Source organism: Motacilla alba, chromosome 4 (genome assembly GCF_015832195.1).
Source record: "Motacilla alba alba isolate MOTALB_02 chromosome 4, Motacilla_alba_V1.0_pri, whole genome shotgun sequence".
NCBI lineage: Eukaryota > Metazoa > Chordata > Aves > Passeriformes > Motacillidae > Motacilla > Motacilla alba.
In genome coordinates, this window is record NC_052019.1 from 27133071 (window position 1) to 27147871 (window position 14801).

A 14801-nucleotide genomic window follows, 5' to 3' on the forward strand; every position below is an offset into this window, starting at 1 on the left:
TCATATCTGAAAAGCCATGGCAGTCACACAAAAACCCTGTTGACTGGAAAAATGGAAACATCAGTCCAATTTTAAAAAATAGGGGGAAATGAAGATCCAGGGAACCACAGAACAATGAGCCTCACCTCTGCATCGGGGAAGATCATGGAAGCAATTTTAAGGCACATACAACACAAGCAGGTGATCAGAGATAGCCAGCACAGCTTTACTAAGAGCAAATCATGCCTGACCAATCTGGTGGCCTTCTATGATGGAGCAATAGCTGACAAGGTTAAGACCAACCAATGTCATGTAACTATACTTCTGTAAGGCTTTTGACATGGTCCCACACAAGATCCTTTTCACCAAATTGGAGAGACATAGGTCTAAATGGTGGACTGTTAGAGGGAAAACTAACTGGATGGATGAACACAGCCAGAGTTGTGGTCAATGACTCTATGTCCAGATCAAGGCCAGTGACAAGGGGTGACTTTATCCAGCTCTCAGATCCTCAACACAAGAAAGACATGGACCTGTTACAGCAGGCTCAGAGGAGGCCACAAAGATGATCAGAAGACTGGAGCACCTGTCCTATGGAAGACAGGCTGAGAGAGCTGAGGTTCTCCAGCCTGAAGCAGAGAAGGCTCCACAGAAACCTCACTGCAGCCTTCCAGTACTTGAAAGGGGCTTTTAAAAAAGAGGGAGAGCAACTTTTTACACAAGCAGATACAGAACAAGGAGGAGCAGTTTAAAACTAAAAGAGCAAAGATTTAGATTAGATGCTAGTAAAATATTCTTTATTCAGAAGGTCCTGAGGCATTGGAACAGGTTTCCCAGAAAAGTTGTGGATGGCCCGTCCCTGGAAGTGTTCAAAGCCAGGCTGGACGTGACCCTGAGCAACCTGATCGAGTGAATGGCATTCCCTACTCATGGAGAAGGGGGATTGGAGCTAGATGAACTTTAGGGTCACCTCCAAACCAACCCTATGATTCTATCCAAAAAATACATGACAAAACACACTTCTGTTTTAGCATGCTTATTACAGTATTCCTATGGTTAACAGGCTTTAGCAGGAGTAAAGAACTTAATTTTCTAGAATTATAGTGGCTACCAGATCCTTCAGTTTATCCCTCAATACAACTACCTGTTATTGAAAAAACAAGCTGACACTGCGGCAAAATCCTCAACACTATGCTTAGAGAATTCCAGATTATAATTTCACTAAAGAAAACACTGGAGTTACTCTTTTGTCAGAACTTTCAACAGAAGAATCTGGGCTCAACTGGAATTACTGCGATTGCAAGACTTGAGAGTTTTGCAATTGATACAGAGAGGAAGTAATTCTTGTTTTGGCTAAAGAATAAATAAAACTAAGAGAAACACTAGTTTGGTTTTATTGTCCCTAGAAACTTTGGCAAAACACTCAGTAGTTGGGTATAGATGCTGAGTATCTTTTTGCCACTCTGCTGCAAGCAAGAACCAAAGGAAATAAAACCAGTCAGCATCTAGTCACATTGGACTCACTCAGGTAGAAAAGATTATACATTATTGTAACAAAAGAGATAGTGCTGCATGAACTAAACAGAAACAGCAATGCAGCAACAGGAAAAAGTATATAAAATCAACTCCAATTTTAATTTCATTTTAGAGTAATCACTCTGCATATATTCTTATAAGGAAATAAAGGAAGAGTATCTTTACTTAATTCAAACATTAGAGCACTGAACACAACTGAATTTCTGAAAGTTCAGGAAACAAAGCTCAAAGAAAAATTATAGTTTAAAGTAACACTAACATTTAACATTTTTTAACAGTCTGTGTTTCTAAAACATTATCTATTTATGTCAATAACAAATTTTCTCACTTTTCCTTTATTCTCCTGAGCAGTAGAAGCATGCACTCCCTCCTCTGAAACTTTCAGAGCTTGTGCTAAGTTCAGAAAATCTACTGAAATCAGCTTCTGAGGGTCATCAGAGAAACAGCAAAAGACAAACAACAAATTCCTTCTTCTCATATACCAGTATCATCTTCAAAATATTGGCTCCAGTAAATTTAACTGTAAATTAAATTGATTAATTATGATGAGAATATTACTCTTCAGGCACAGGGTATTTTTATAATAAAGGCTTTTAATATCTTGCAGACTAATTCAATGTTCATAGCAAAATTCTGTCATGTGTCTCTCATTCCTTCAAAAATATTTTAAGATCATGATAGTGACTGAAAGACAAAATGTATCAGGAAATTCTACAACAAGCTCTTAAAAACTTTTCAGCTACAATATTTAAGATACGAATTTTCAGGATTAGACTAAGGGAGGGGAAAGGTCACCAACTCAGCTCCTTCTTATATTTTGGAAATTCAGATTCTATTCTGACATCTCATATTATATAGACCCTACAAAGTTTCAAATGAGTCCTCAAAGTTATTTCTTTGAGAACTATTAGTCCTTTTTACTACCTATAATACCCAACAAAAAAAATCATATCAATTATTTAGGACCACACTCGCTACGTTTGCGTGACTTTAAACTCCCTTCCTCAGTTTTTAAATTTTTACCTTCTACAATGCCAAGCTTTTCTTACACAGAACATTATTTCCATGTACCCAGATACTTGTTTCTGAGTGTTCATTTCCTGCCCCTCAAAGTCTTCTCTGCACTCTCGAGATCCCAATGCTCAGGAAAGTTCCCTGTCTGACCATCCAGGAGTCACTCTGGCAGTCACTCCCACCATCAGAGACTCTCCCTGCTGGGACTGAGACCACCTCACAGTGGGTGATTCTATCCCCATAGGGCTCTTTGCTCAACTAACAAAAACCTGACTTAGATCATCCAGCACTTAAGTCCCTAAAAGCAACACTAAGAAATATTTATAAAAGTACTCTAGCTATTTCAATTTACAATTAACATATCAGTTACCAAAAAACAAAATTACAATCAGGTTTTATTTAATTCCCTTCTGCTCACCACATTGTGAGAATGGTTTTAAAGACCTAGGATCTTACTAGTGGCCTATGAAACACTGGTACTGAAGAATAGGATAACAAAAGTTATCAATATTCAAGGAAATCCTGAAACTAACATGAATTTTATGTTCAGGCTATATGCTTACAGGGTAATGAAAACAGCTGTATTGTATTTAAGCACACATTCAAGCTTGAAACAGTTTACTTATACCAAACACATTAAAAAATACACAAACAGAGCACTTCAACATAACAGTGAAATATTCTTAAGGCAAGATTACTTTTTGAGGAGTCTTCAGAACTTACTGGCTTACAACTCACATCTTGACTCTCAACAGTTTTATTCCTTTTAAATTGAGGCTTATATCTCAATTTTGAACAAATTAAATAATACTGAAAGTAATTTTATTGCGTTTAATAAAGCTGGTGATTTTTTTCAAACAGTTTCAAAATGCTGCTGCTACTCATAAGTTACAAGCTTAATAGTTTCAGGTGGGTTTTAATGATTATATTTTTTTAAAGACTGTAGGTTTAAATATCCCTATCAACAGAAATCTTAATTGAATATTGGAAATTTTCTGGAAAAAATGCTGAAAGCCAAGGTTGAGATTCTGCAAAGATCTAATAAACAAGAAACACAGCTGAATTTAGTCCTAATTACTGGCTTAAATATGTGAGATATTATACTACAGTCAAGCACGCAAAATTCTTGGGAAACTCTGAACTTAAAATTGAACAGGGCAGATGGAGAGTACTCTTTCAACTGCTATTTCAAGATAAATTGATTTAACACCAGCAACTAAATATTACTCAGATTTTCAACACCTTAACAACTGAGGAATTCATTCCAGGCTAAAAAAAAAAACAAAACAAAACAAAAAAACCAAACCAAACCAAAACAAAAAAAGAAGGCTTTCATAACTCATGACAGCTAAGGCATGAAAAAGGCTGCAAAAACCTGCAAAGACCATCTCTTTTTCATTTTTTGTGTTGCTCTTACTTAATGACTGCCATAAAACACTGGCCTTGTGGTTTATCAATGCAGATGAGCAGCTCAAGCAAAACACCTGGGGTGGGAAGCATACGTATTTTCAAATTCTATACAAAAATTATAAAATTAAACAAATCAGTAGACTCCTCTGTTTAATAATTTAAAAATACAAGCATGGAAAAAACACAAACTAATCCATCAGAATTACAAAAGGCAGTTACAATTTAGTCATTTGAACCACTGTCATTTACAGTATTTATGTACCTCATCAACACAGTTTATATTACAAAAATTGAAAAAAGTATTTCAAAGTATTTCTGGCACTTCAAAATTTTTCAAAATCAGCACCCAAACTCATGGCTGTACTTTCAGCATGGATAGATATCTTAAGGTTCACTGCCCTCATCTACTGACCTATAACCAAAGTGAACAACTATGGCTCTGTCCCCCTTAGAAAGTAACCTGAAACTGCAGAAATGGATCAGTAGATCAAAGCAGCTGGTGCTGACACTCCTATGGTAGCTGTTCAAGAGGGTTTATTTTGGATTAGATTTCATCTGGTCTCCAGAAGCAAACATCACTATCACATGGACCATTCGAATTTTTCCAGGAATTTCATGATTGATGCAGAACTCCATGTCCCCAGTAGAGACAGAACAGCACTCTGCACCTGCAGCAAAACTCAGACTAGTTTTCTAAGAAATGTAGCTCAAACACACTGAGCCAAGCAAGTGGTAAGGGGAGACAGTGAGATTTTCTCCAAAGCGGTTTTAATCATCCAAGTCACAACTGTAATGCATACACTGGAGTGATACCCTACTGTTTCAAACCAGACTAATCAATTAATTCATTAGTTCCTTAAAATAACCAAACTATTCAGACTCACCTAGTTGCACTGGCGTTCAGTATACAAGATCCAAATAGATTTCCAGAAGATTTTGCAAATGAAAGAATGGGTTTCTCTCTACATTTGCTAAATTTAGATGAAAACAAAAAAAAAAATCAGATCGCTTTAGAGCAATTCCTAAAGAAAAACTGTCTTTTAAGAAAGTCAACACTATACAAATTTTCACATGTACATAATCTGAAAATTTAAAGTATATTATATTGCCTTTCCATTTCAGAACAAATATGGTCTTCATGTTTTAAAAATGTTACTTGAAAAGAAATATCAAAGATGCACAAAACACAGATTTTCAGGATGCTCAAAAAGGAGTATTTCATAACTTTTACCCACACACAGCCTGCACTGTCCAAAAAGATCAATATTATTATGATAAAATAATGATCTTGTGAACTTTAGAGAATGTTCACATAAAAGCAATATAGAGAAAAAGCAAAGAATAAAGAAAAACTGAATGAAAAAAATTGACAACAGTTATGGAAATATACTGCTGAAGCAGTATCTGAAGGACCAAATCAACAGTACATGCAGGATAAAGTTAAGGAAAAGCACAGAGTACAGAAGAAAATCTTCTTACTCAGTGTTTGTACCTGACACTACAATGGAGTCGAGGAGATTAGACCTGTTTACTTCTCACAGTCCAGCTAGAACATGCTCAGTAGCCCTGTCTGCTTATGACTAAAAGGATTTGGAACATATCTATCTCATCTGATTTGGACAGATGAAATGGATTTAGGAAATTCATTGAAGTAGTACAAAACATATTTTCAGAAATCTATCATGCTGCCTGACGTAAGTGGGATAGCAGAAAAAATACTGCAGCATAACAATTTGTTTCTCCCAAAACCTGGAGTGCTTGCTCTGGCATATGCAGGTGCTTTATTTTTCCAGTGGCAAGATTTTCATTGCATTTTGCATCAAAAAAACAGTATGTTCTTCCTTCTAAACTCATCCTCAGACACAAGCTGATGTTCGGTCGAATTTTAGGTGAAGATTTAAGTCTTAGTAAACTATAAGCAACTAAAACCAGGGTTCTGGAACAGAAAGTGTCAAGCATCATTAACTACAAGCACTGCTACCTGTAATTCCATTCATGACCATACTTCATGTATGACCAAGCACCTCCAATGCATTATAAGCCACCAGGAATACAGGAAGGCTTTCTGCCAGCAAGACAAAATAATCCCATTTCAGCAAGATTGGCACAATGTCTGTTCTACATAAATAGATCAGTTTCTTGGAGTTTTTTTGACCCAGTATAAAAGCACATGTTTTGACCCAGTCAAAAAAAAACAACAGAACATCTGAAAAATAACACCTTCTTAGAAAGATAAAACATAAAAACACGTACATGAAGTCTACAGAGGGCAATGGCCACAATCCTCATGATACAAAATACCTTTGTTGCTCAAAAGATGAACTACCCTGCTGTTCTGTGCTTCTCTCTGTGTGATGCACAAGGCAATCAGTAACCTTACTGCAAGATACAACATGGACAAATCTTGCAAAGATAAAAATCTGCACCTCCTGGCCCACTGTACACAGTGTCCAATCAAGGAAGCAGGGAGAAGCAACCCTGTCATAAATAAGGTGACATATGAACAGAGATAGTGGTACTTGAACCCATTAAGATGCATTCCTCTGCTATATCCTTACATGAATGGGGTATTAAGTCACCTCAACAAGAGCATCTGCAAAAAAAAAATCCAAAACAAAAACAAAACAACAACAAAAAACACCACAAAAAAAAAAAAACAACCAAAAAACAAAACAAAACAAAAAAAAAAAACAAAAAAAAACCCAAAAAAAAAAAAAAAAAAAAAAAAAAACCAAAAAAAACCCCAAAACCACACCACACCAAAAAACCCAAACAAGCAAACAAACACTCAGAAAAGCAGTGAGCATGGCAATACATATGCTCATTCACTGCAGCATATCCCTGGGAGAGATATTAGTTTAGTCTCTAGAAACAAACCACAGGGCCACACTAAGGACAGTGCTTTCATAAGATTTGGGCTTTTTCTTCCTTCTAGTTTCCAAGGCAGCTCAGGTACAGTTCAGTTGTTTCATTCCATGCTCCAGTGTACAGGATAAAAGCTTATAAAAAGCTTATTTGAAGTTTATTCTTGCCCACACACACCATTAATTTGAATCTCAAATTGAAGCGGAATGTCTACCTTGCCTGAGGTTGAAAAAGAGCAGTTTCTGTTTAAAGCATTACTGTTCTAGTAGCAATAATATCTACATACTTACTTAAATTACCTAGAAGTACATTGTGCCTTGTAGAGTGGGTGGGTAGCATTAGTAGTCCAAATGTGATGTCATCTGAGTAAAAGTCTTCTTTGGCACGGTCTTCTGAAAAACAACAAAAAAACCCATAGTTTAATGAAAATTAATCTATTCAAAAAAACTTTTTGGGGCTGAGCCCTTGATTATTTTTTTCTCTCCTGCCGTTGCAGTAATTTCATATGCATCCTTAAATTGTCAAAAAATTCACTTTCTAATTTTTCTGTCCAATAGAATGATGTAAATACTCATGAAGGATATTACAACATTGCACACCACCTTTTACATAGCTCTGGCACTTCTGAAATCCAAACCCGTGAGACAAATGCAATAGCCCAATGGTAACACAAAATTTACAGATGTAACAACGTCTACAAAACATTAATATTACAATTATTGCATTACAATTGCTTCGGATTGTATTATGACCATGCAGAACATTAATAATACACTATACAAACTTCTGGAAAGAAACTGCATCAATAAAATCTCAACTGTGTGTAATATGGTTCAAACAAGACACATGAACTACCTCAGCACACAACCTGAAACTCAGAGAACATGGCATGCAACATCTCAAGACTCCACTCCCTAATCAAACTACCCTCACTAATAAAAAACCAATTTCAGTAAAATGTGCTGAGCAACAGCTAACTATACAACAGAGATTTTAATACACAAGCACTCTACCTATTCAACAAAGAAAGAGCTCCCCACCTGCTACAGATCATTAATTCTGTATTCCTACACACCATGCTGTATTTTAAATACACATGCACCAACCTGGTAATATCATCTAACTGATGATAACCCTGCTGGAAAAATCTACTGCTACTGACCCACTGCTGATATTTTCTATTCAGCACTCCCATGTGGCAAAGCATATCCTTTAAGGCATACATAAATCTATTCCCTTCCATTGTATGCAAGGATTGGCGGATTTCCTTTGACATAAAATAGCCAAAACAAAGTAACTTCTAAACCCCTGTTCTTTACCACCTTGTCCCCCAGTACATATAACACAGAAAGAAAAAACTGTCAGCCTGGGGAAGAAGAATGCCAATGTTTGAAGAAGATCTACTGCCAAGTCTAATGGGATAAGAAATGCAGACCATTATCTATTTTTCTAAGCTGTCAAATGAAATATGAAATGTTAAAAATCAATTATTTTAATAAAATACCAGCATGTAGATAAGAAATGGCAAAATATATTCTACAGAGCAGGAAGTTTAGGGGCATTCTTTAAAAAACCTATGCCAGTTTATGAAAGATTATTTTTCATTCCTCTGTTGGCAACATAAAGTTTAATGTAACTCAATCTAAATCAACCATAAAACTAACTGTCTATATAAAGGCAGTAGAAATTTAACTAAAGTAATTTGGAAAAGCAATTTCAGTTATCTTAGTGAAAAAAGCTTGTGATCCCTTTGACTTAGATAATGTGGTAGTGTGTCAATCACCACTGTTGTTAAAAACTTCTATAGTCCCACTCTCAATTGTACTGAAATTCATATGAAGTCCTCCAGCTTGTAGAAAAATTGCAATAGAAGGTAGCAACAGAGCAACAGGAATGCCTGAGATGAAGTTTTCAGGCACAGGGGTGTGTTGTTTTGCTAGTTCGTCATATTCTCAAATCATTTTCCTGTCTCATTTTTTTTTTCTTCAGGAGAGCCAAACCCATCAACATAATTTGTAAGTTTCTATAGATCTTTTTCCTGCTCTATTTCATAAAACCTTCTAGTTAATCTTTCTCTTGATCAAGACTACTTTTCTGATTTCATTATGCTTTCCACATCCTGAAAAATATTTTGCTTTTTTTCCTCCAAATCTGTATATTACTTGGACTTGCCTTATGCTGTCTTCTGCTTCTATATTCTCATATTACTTGTTGCTGATTTATCTTATCATCTTCTTAGAAATGAGAATTTGTTTAATTCACTCACTATGACTCCGCTTATTAACTTGAATCCTTGTCCCCCTTTCTGAGGTCACTGTCATCATTTTCTATGTCAGTGAAATTCAGATCACAAGCTTCTCAAGGCTGAAACTCTATCTTATCTATGAAACATCATGAAAAGCTCTAGGGCAGCATAAAATGTTTAGCTAATGTTTCTGAGCTGGAAAAAAGACTATATTAAAAAATGAAGTAGAACATAATAACAAAAACACTTCCAGAAAAATGTATTATATGTAAAATTGCTGAGATGTTAGAGAACTATCAGTGGAACTACCATACTAGCTCTGAACAGTAGTTCACACAACTGCTAGTAGTAGCTTGATTACACATAATGGTTGTTGCTGCCGTGGATGGCAAGTAAACTTCATTAAATCACATTACTAGATTAAAACTGACAGGAAAGTGTGTGTGTGTGTGAGAGAGAGAGAGAATCTGCATTTCTATTCTGACAGTTCTTGGAAGCTGTGATTCATGCTGCTACTTGCTTTTCTACTCACAGTAGAAGAAAACCTTGTTTCCTTTAGAGTATTTGCTGTTACTATGAGAACTACTTTAAAATAAGCACAAGTCAAAACCACCTATTTTGTGGTCTGGTATAATATTTTTTAAATGAACTATTTTAATACTTGAAATCATTAAATTAAAATTTGTGAAGATTATGAGTCTTTACAAGTATATTTCATATTATACAGCAAAGAATTCTCTAGAAACGAAAGTAGCACAAGCTAATAAAGTTTTCTTCTCTTTTACCACTACTAAGATTTTCAGTTTTTCTAAATCAACCAGCAGGACATCCTACATTTCTCTACTGAGACTTCGTAAAAATCTTCAAGTTGATTTCAGTCTGCTGTTTATTATGATAAATAAGTAATGCAAATACAGGCCAGACAGGAAAGAAGCCGAGAAATGCCATTCTAGACATAAATTAGGTTCCTGCTTTTCAACAAGTAACTCAGTATTACAAGACAGAGGAGTGGGCTTACTGAAAATCTGATTTGGGAAATACTGTCTTTTGTTCTTCTGCTAACAGAAAAACATTCTTTTTATTTTGCTATAAAGTCATACTATGATACTGTTGGTCCCCCTGCCTTTCCAAAACAGCCCAATATTCTTCCTGTCTCCTCAAGCCCTGAAGACACATACAACTCCTGGTCTCCTATCCACACAGACCCAGTGCACGCTGAAAAAAACAGGTCAGTACCAAAATTCCATTGCATTATGTCTCTTTCAAAAGAGGGCAGTGACACATTTCTCTCTACCCAGCTCGCCCATTTTCCCAAAACCTGTGGTAACATTACAGTCTGTGATTTCCATCCCTCCTACAAACATGGCTACAACTGATCAACTATTTCAAAAGCTACTGGTGAATATGTAAGGAAAGAATGAAAGAAAACAAGGAAAAAGCATAAATCACATTTTCTTAGGAAATCAGGCTTAAAAAAGGCAACTCCCTACAGCTTTTAATTGAGGAAAATTTCCTAGTTGTTCATTGAGCCAAGGAAATAAGCAGCTTTTAGTAAAATTTTTTTTTAATCTTTTTACAACTTCAGATGTAGGTTTCAAATTAAGCTTTGGAGAACTAAGGTGGCTTTTGGATGACTGGTGAAAACCCAAGCATTTAACATATCTCTAGCAAGAGTAATCTGAAAAATTGCCTACCTTCTACCTAAGCACGCCAGCAGGAGTCTACATTCTCTGTATTCACAACTATCTTCTCAACAGCAACCTCTAAACTCTTGGAACACTGCTCTGCCAAGGTGCATGTCAGTAACAGCCAAAACTCAACAGGCAGCCACTGATATTACATTTAACATGCAATGAAGTAGCCACCAAACACTTCAAATGCCCTTAAGTGCCAGAAACCATTATTAACTACTTCATTAAAAAAATTACTCAAACATAAAAATGGAGACTAATGTTTTATTTGTAACAGCAGCAGGATTCCAAGAATTCAAAATATAAAATTAGCTGTATTAATGTATTTTGAAGTACCTTTTTTATTAGGCAGTTTAGTATCTCATACTTTCATTAAGATTGTAATTTAAGATGTAAAAATATATATTTCCTCAGTGTTTCTAATGTACATTAGGAAACTCACACATTAACCTCCCATAAGAGCCTCTTCTTGCCAGCCAGCCTGGCCTCTATGTTCACAAATACTTGCCTCAATGAAGAAAGTGCTGAAACTTCCTGGAGATCTACCAGTTCAGCAGATAATGACATGCTTACAGGATCTGGGATCATTCTTCTGCAAGCAATGGAGATACACTCACAAACTTGTGGTGCTGCAAGCTAAAAACTCTTGTAGATGAGGTCGCTAGCAGTACTACTCCCTGCTAGAAAGTGCTTAAAATTCTGACATCATGCTTGATGATCAGCCCATTCCCAGGTATTCCTCCTTTTCTAAGTGTCCCACAGCAAGACCACTACTATGCAGCATGGTTAACATGTTCTGTGGCTTGCTGTGGTTGTAGCAGACCCCAAAGCAGCTCAGTCTTTCACTAAAACAGGGCACAAAAAGGGGATTCCACACAAAAGTATCTACAATTCTTAAGTACCAAAGACAGGGAGAGTTGCATCATTCAGCAAGACTTTTTCAAAAGTTAATAGAGACATAAACTATATAAGCAACCAGTGAACCCAGTATTTTGCCTTCACCTGTTTCTGGAGGCCTAGGACATAGGTAAGATTAGTACTCACAATCCTGGTCCCCATCCTTGTCATACACATAGCTAATCTTTTCCCATCAAAGCAGGAGTAATATACTCTTTTAACATGCCAGCAGAGGGGAAAAGATGTGCTCTCATCTGTCCAGCAGCACAGGGTTACGACACAGTAACCTGATCACAGAAACTGGAAAGCCAATCTCTAGTCTTCAGGGTTCAAACCCTAATTTCTCAGCAGGCTCTGCATCGCACTGGGAAGATGCATCAACTCCTAACTTTTCGTTTCAGTGGCAATTTTCAGAATATGGAAGCAAAAATAAAAAGTAAAGCTTTACTGGATAGAGCAGCACCAGAAGTATGCATGTCTCTCTAAGGCAGCAAAGAAGAGATGTAATTCTTGGGTTCCAGTTTGTAACGGCATTCAAAATTTTAAATGGAACACAGGCCAGAATATAGGTATATATATCATCTCCTTTTCCTCCAAGAAAACAACTGACCTAGTATATTATATCTCTTTCGCCCAATTAGACTTTAATCATCTTGTCTGCAAGGAAAAGTGAGGTTCCAGGCTTTGGAGTTTTGTTGGTTTGCTGTTTATTTTGGGCGTTTCTTTTTTTTTACAGGAGACATGAACAAAGCCTCTTCCTCCTCACTCCTTTGTGCTTCTGAACAAAAGGGAGAGTCACCACAGGGTTTTGGTCCAAGTCCAATTCCATAGGTGTGCCTGAGGTGTGGTTTGAACATGCCTTTGAACAAGTGAAGGCCTAATTTACAGATTGCCTAATTTATGAATAGTAAACAGATTTAGATGCCAAGATGCTCGGTTATGATAAGATTCTGGAAGATATGAATGAGAACAAAACTTCAGTGTTCAACTTTGGAAAACATTACTAGTGAAAACCTAGAAACCTCTAACATAGATACCAATTTTATTTGGAGCTGGACACACAAAACCCATCTAAATCAATTTTGACTCCTCCATATTATTTTATGGATCTGGCCATATACCAAAATAACATACATCAAAACCACCTCAGAGGTACCTGCAAATATCCTTTTTAGTGGAACTCAAGAAAGACCTCTATAGAAGAATTATGTCACATATATTTATTTTAAAAATCCACTTAAACTGGATCTGTCTTACTCCAAGAAGTGTTTTGTTCTAGCAAAAGGATAATAGTCTAACACCATTTATCTTGTGGTACCAGACTGTCATTATCAGTAAAATGGCATTAGCTTCACAACTGAAGCCTTCTCACACACTCTGAGATGATCACACACACAGTTTTAAAAACAAAGCATTTAAGTAGCCACATTTATTCCTAATTTGGCTACATTTTTGTCATGAATATGAGGAATGCCCATAGTATATACAGGGCTTCAAAAGCATCACACTCCAAATATAAGTCATTATCACTCTTGAATCTCATATATATAACTAATTTTTAAGGATCTATATTTAATAAAATAATACTATTAATGATGATTTCATAATATACTCAGAATATCAGTACAGAATAAGAAAACTTATTCACTGATTTTAATGACAAAATGCAGCAGTTGGAAAGAGTCCAAAGTGTGCAGCTCTAAACTGTTGAAAGAATCTGTGAAGCCTTGTTATTTCCACATAATATTAAATATATTACAACCACAGAGGACCAAAACATTTTATGTATATGATTATATATTCTAAAAGTGGTTACAATAAAGAATTTATAATACACACAAAAAGTATGGCAAGAGAACACTAAAACTATAAATTAAAACACTTAGAGGTGAGGTATGCCAAAATTAAAGCGGCTTTTACATGACAAAGGAATTTCGTGGCAGCATTAGGGATAGAGAATTCAATCCTTCAGGGCAGCTGCATTAACCCCGAGTCTCCTTTCTCTTCCGTGATTCTGCATTTCACATCTTTTAAGTCCTACAACAAATAAACGGTGTAATGTCTGACAGAGTTTCAAATTATTACAGATTCCCACAGAGTTAACAAAATAACTGACTACACTAGTAAGTTCCTTTCCCCAGATGGATCACCTACAGAGGCCAATGAGGTACCTTCTAATGGATCTACCCAAATTTGCTCGTGCCACAGTTACAGAGACACTGAGATCTTTCATTTCAGATTCTGCTAAGGGAATGAAGATGTGTTTCCAACACGTCTTTTTATTCTGAAAGACCACTAAACCAAAAATAAAGACATCAATGCTACTAACAATAAATCAGTATTAGCTTAAGATGAGAGAAACAGTTGAATGGTTTGGCGACTATCTGTAGTCTCACACTTTTTTTCTCCTCCAGAGATAAAGCTACTCTAAAACAGCCACTTTTCTCCCAACAGCCTGATGACTCTCCTGGTCTTGTGCCACCCCTTCAGTGGTGAACCAGTTCATTAACACTGACAGGTTAAAAATACCTCGCAAAGTAAATAAACAGAAAGTAACAATGGCAGGAACAATCACTACTGACTTTGCTATGCCACTGCCTACTAACACCACCGATCCTCAGAAACAGCTCTATACCTGCTTTCACATTTGGTCTTCACATTTTGTGAAGTGTTCATAGAGAAGTTAGTACTTTAAAAAGTCTGCAACACTAAAAGGAACTTTTCTTTGCTTCAGAGATCTACCAAAGCCTTTGCCTCGAGAAAAACTAACTCATGACAATGGGATGAAAAGGCACCTTTCAGATGTAATTCCTCTTATTCTGAATTATATTTTGTATTAAAAACATTATTAGGATGCTAATTTTCTACTCTAAGAGAGAGCCTTAGTCTTCATCTATAAAACTAAGCTGAAACCAAGAGGCACTGACAACAAATTATATGTATCTCCTGAAGGAAAGCACAGATAAAAAAGGAGCTGCTTTCAAATGAGGAAATTACCTAGTGAAGCAAACTGCATTTTTGATTCACAACTATTTTCAATACAAGTTTATTCATTTTTAATAAAAAATTCACAACTTTCCGAGTTAATAAAAACATTTTGTATAAAGAACATGTGGAGAAGGTGGGGGACAAAATCTCTACTACTATTTAATATCTTCAACTTT

The 14801-nt window shown here is 36.0% G+C and overlaps 1 protein-coding gene across 9 annotated transcripts in view; it reads right to left on the reverse strand.

Moving 5' to 3' along the window:
• CLOCK (clock circadian regulator) overlaps nucleotides 1–14801 on the reverse strand; it is a 64041-nt gene that overhangs the window by 46702 nt on the left and 2538 nt on the right. For 3 of the 9 annotated variants that reach the window (XM_038134494.1, XM_038134503.1, XM_038134497.1), the window contains exons 2-3: nucleotides 7095–7196; nucleotides 4824–4910 (exon numbers count right to left, since the gene is read on the reverse strand). The gene's annotated coding sequence lies outside the window, so the exon portion shown is untranslated. The remainder of the gene's footprint in view (nucleotides 1–4823; nucleotides 4911–7094; nucleotides 7197–14801) is intronic. The other 6 variants (XM_038134500.1, XM_038134495.1, XM_038134498.1 and 3 more) reach the window with 6 other exon arrangements.